This window comes from Delphinus delphis, chromosome 6 (genome assembly GCF_949987515.2).
Source record: "Delphinus delphis chromosome 6, mDelDel1.2, whole genome shotgun sequence".
NCBI classification, from domain to species: Eukaryota; Metazoa; Chordata; class Mammalia; order Artiodactyla; family Delphinidae; genus Delphinus; species Delphinus delphis.
In genome coordinates, this window is record NC_082688.1 from 70,629,333 (window position 1) to 70,634,132 (window position 4,800).

Below are 4,800 nucleotides of genomic sequence, written 5' to 3' on the forward strand. Positions count from 1 at the left end.
AGGAGGAATTCCCAGAGAATCAGACTTTGAAGGCAAGCGGGATTTGATTGCAGGACTTTGACAGGACTGGGGAAAACAGAGACTCCACTCTTGGAGAGCACACACAAAGTAGTATGCACATCAGGACCCAAGGGAAGGAGCAGTGACCCCACAGGAGACTGAACCAGACCTACCTGCTAGAGTTGGAAGGTCTCCTGCAGGGACGAGGGGTGGCTGTGGCTCAACATGGGGACAAGGAAATTGGCAGCAGACGTTCTGGGAAGTACTCCTTGGCATGACCCCCTTCCCAGAGTCTGACATTAGCATCACCAAAGAGCAGGGTAGGCTCCAGTGCTGGGTTGCCTCAGGCCAAACAACCAACAGGGAGAGAACCCAGCCCCACCCATCAGCAGACAAGCGGATTAAAGTTTTTCTGAGCTCTGCCCAACACAGCAACAGCCAGCTCTACCCACCACCTGTTCTTCCCATCAGGAAGTTTACACAAGCCTCTTAGACAGCCTATTCCACCACAGGGTAGACAGCAGAAGCAAGAAGAACTACAATCCTGCAGGCTGTGGAACGAAAACCACATTCACAGAAACACAGACAAAATGAAAAGGCAGAGGACTAGGTACCAGATGAAGGAACAAGATAAAACCCCAGAAAAACAATTAAATGAAGTGAAGATAGGCAACCTTCCAGAAAAAAAATTAAGAATAATGATAGTGAAGATGATCCAGGACCTCGGAAAAAGAATGGAGGCAAAGATCAAGAAGATGCAAGAAATGTTTAATAAAGACCTAGAAGAATTAAAGAACAAACAGATATGAACAATACAATAACTGAAATGAAAAATACACTAGAAGGAATCAATAGCAGAATAACTGAGGCAGAAGAACCGATACGTGACCTGGAAGACAGAATGGTGGAATTCACTACCGTGGAACAGAATAAAGAAAAAAGAATGAAAAGAAATGAAGAAGCCTAAGAGACCTCTGGGACAACATTAAACGCACCAATATTCGCATTATTGGGGACCCAGAAGGAGAAGATAGAGGAAAAGGACCCAAGAAAATATTAGAAGAGATTATAGTCAAAAACTTTCCTAACATGGGAAAGAAAATAGCCACCCAAGTCCAGGAAGCGCAGAGAGTCCCATACAGGATAACCCAAGGAGAAACATGCTGAGACACATAGTAATCAAACTGACAAAAATTAAACACAAAGACAAAAATTAAAAGCAACAAAGGAAAAATGACAAATAATGTACAAGGGAACTCCCATAAGGTTAACAGCTGATTTCTCAGCAGAAACTCTACAAGCCAGAAGGGAGTGTCACTATATATTTAAAGTGATGAAAGGGAAGAAACTACAACCAAGATTATTCTACCCAGCAAGGATCACATTCCGATTCAACAGGGAAATCAAAAGCTTTACAGGCAAGCAAAAGCTAAGAGAATTCAACACCACCAAACCAGCTCTACAATAAATGCTAAAGGAAATTCTCTAAGGGGGAAACACAAGAGAAGAAAAGGACCTACAAAAACAAACCCAGTTTTCTGCTCGTGGACGCCACCGAGTAAGCATCGTTGACGTCTCCCCCCACTCTCCACTGCCGTTATGTCTAAGTCAGAGTCACCCAAAGAGCCCAAACAGCTGCGGAAGCTCTTCATCGGAGGTTTGAGCTTTGAAACAACCGATGAGAGTCTGAGGAGCCATTTTGAGCAGTGGGGAACGCTCACAGATTGTGTGGTAATGAGGGATCCAAACACCAAACGCTCCAGAGGCTTCAGGTTTGTCACATATGCCACTGTGGAGGAGGTGGATGCGGCCATGAATGCAAGGCCACACAAGGTGGATGGAAGAGTTGTGGAACCAAAGAGGGCCGTCTCAAGAGAAGATTCTCAAAGACCTGGTGCCCACTTAACTGTGAAAAAGATTTTTGTTGGTGGCATTAAAGAAGATACTGAAGAACATCATCTAAGAGATTATTTTGAACAGTATGGGAAAATTGAAGTGATTGAAATCATGACTGACCGAGGCAGTGGCAAAAAGAGAGGCTTTGCTTTTGTAACCTTTGATGATCATGACTCTGTAGACAAGATTGTCATTCAGAAATACCACACTGAGAATGGCCACAACTGTGAAGTAAGGAAAGCCCTATCTAAGCAAGAGATGGCTAATGCTTCATCCAGCCAAAGAGGTCGAAGTGGTTCTGGAAACTTTGGTGGTGGTCGTGGAGGTGGTTTTGGTGGGAATGACAACTTTGGTTGTGGAGGAAACTTCAGCGGTCGAGGTGGCTTTGGTGGCAGCCGCGGTGGTGGTGGATATGGTGGCAGTGGGGACGGCTATAATGGATTTGGTAATGATGGAAGCAATTTTGGAGGTGGTGGAAGCTACAACGATTTTGGCAGCTACAACAATCAGTCTTCAAATTTTGGACCCATGAAAGAAGGAAACTTTGGAGGCAGAAGTTCTGGCCCCTATGGTGGTGGAGGCCAATACTTTGCCAAACCCCGAAACCAAGGTGGCTATGGTGGTTCCAGCAGCAGCAGTAGCTATGGCAGTGGCAGAAGGTTTTGATTACTGCCAGGAAACAACGCTTAGCAGGAGAGGAGAGCCAGAGAAGTGACAGGGAAGCTACAGGTTACAACAGATTTGTGAACTCAGCCAAGCACAGTGGTGGCAGGGCCTAGCTGCTACAAAGAAGACATGTTTTAGACAATACTCATGTGTATGGGAAAAAAAACTCGAGGACTGTATTTGTGACTAATTGTATAACAGGTTATTTTAGTTTCTGTTCTGTGGAAAGTGTAAAGCATTCCAACAAAGGGTTTTAATGTAGATTTTTTTTTTTGCACCCATGCTGTTGATTGCTAAATGTAATAGTCTGATCGTGATGCTGAATAAATGTGTCTTTTTTTTAACAACAACAACAACAAAAAACCCCAAAATAATTAAAAAAATGGTAATAGGAACATACATATCTATAATCACCTTAAATGTGAATGGATTAAATGCTCCAACTGAAAGACACAGACTGGCTGAATGGATACAAAAACAAGACCCGTATATATGCTGTCTACAAGAGACCCACTTCAGACCTAGGGACACATACAGACTGAAAGTGAGGGGATGGAAAAAGAGATTCCATGCAAATGGAAATCAAAAGAAAGCTGAAGTAGCAGTACTCATATCAGATAAGGTAGACTTTAAAATAAAGAATGTTACAAGAGACAAAGAAGGACACTACATAATGATAAAGGGATCAATCCAAGAAGATATAACAATTACAAATATATATGCACCCAACATAGGAGCACCTCAATACATAAGGCAATTGCTAACAGCTATAAAAGAGGAAATTGACAGTAACACAATAAGAGTGGGGGACTTTAACACCTCACTTACACCAATGGACAGATCATCCAAACAGAAAATTAATAAGGAAAAACAAGCTTTAAATGACACAGAAGACCAGATAGATTTAATTGATACTTATAGGACATTCCATCCGAAAACAGCAAATTAGAGTTTCTTCTCAAGTGCCCACAGATAATTCTCTAGGACAGATCACATCCTGGGTCACAAATCACGCCTCACTAAATTTAAGAAAATTGAAATCATATCAAGTATCTTTTCTGACCACAACACTATGAGATTAGAAATCAATTACAGGGAGAAAAACGTAAAAAACAAAAACACATGGAGGCTAAAAAATACATTACTATATAACCAAGACATCACTGAAAAAATCAAAATGGAAATCAAAAAATACCTAGAGACAAAAGATAATGAAAACACAATGATCCAAAACCTACCGGATGCAGCAAAAACAGTTCTAACAGGGAAGTTTATAGCAATACAATCCTAGCACAAAAAAACAAGAAAAATCTCAAATAAACAATCTAACCTTACACCTAAAGGAACTACAGAAATAAGAACAAACAAAACCCAAAGTTAGTAGAAGGAAAGAAAACATAAAGATCAGAGTAGCAGTAAATGAAATAGAAACAAAGAAAACAATAGCAAAGATCAATAAAACTAAAAGCTGGTTCTTTAAGAACATAAACAAAATAGATAAAACTATAGCCAGACTCAACAAGAAAAAGAGGGAGAGGACTCAAATCCATAAAATTAGAAATGAAAAAGGAGAAGTTACAACAGACACCACAGAAATATAAAGCATCATAAGAGACTACTACAGGCAACTCTATGCCAATAAAATGGACAACCTGGAAGAAATGGACAAATTCTTAGAAAGGTATAACCTTCCAAGACTGAACCAGAAAGAAACAGAAAATATGAACAGACCAATCACAAGTGCTGAAATTGAAACTGTGATTAAAAATCTTCCAACAAACAAAAGTCCAGGACCAGATGGCTTCACAGGTGAATTCTATCATTTAGAGACGAGCTAACACCCATCCTTCTCATACTCTTCCAAACAATTGCAGAGGAAGGAACACTCCCAAACTCATTTTATGAGGCCACCATCACCCTGATACCAAAACCAGTCAAGGATACTACAAAAAAAGAAAATTACAGACCAATATCACTGAAGAATATAGATGCAAAAGTCCTCAACAAAATACTAGCAGACAGACTCCAACAACACATTAAAAGGATCAAACACCATGATCAAGTGGGATTTATCCCAGGGATGCAAGGATTCTTCAACATATACAAATAAATCAATGTGATACACCATATTAACAAACTGATGAATAAAAACCATATGACCATCTCAACAACTGCAGAAAAAGCTTTTGACAGGGGATTTGAGAAGATGGCAGAAGAGTAAGATGCAGAGATCACCTT

General features: G+C 40.4%; 1 pseudogene; it reads left to right on the forward strand.

The window, feature by feature from the left end:
- The first annotated feature begins 1,541 nt into the window (after nucleotides 1-1,541).
- LOC132427409 (heterogeneous nuclear ribonucleoprotein A1-like) lies at nucleotides 1,542-2,841 on the forward strand (annotated as a pseudogene).
- Nucleotides 2,842-4,800: the final 1,959 nt, after the last annotated feature.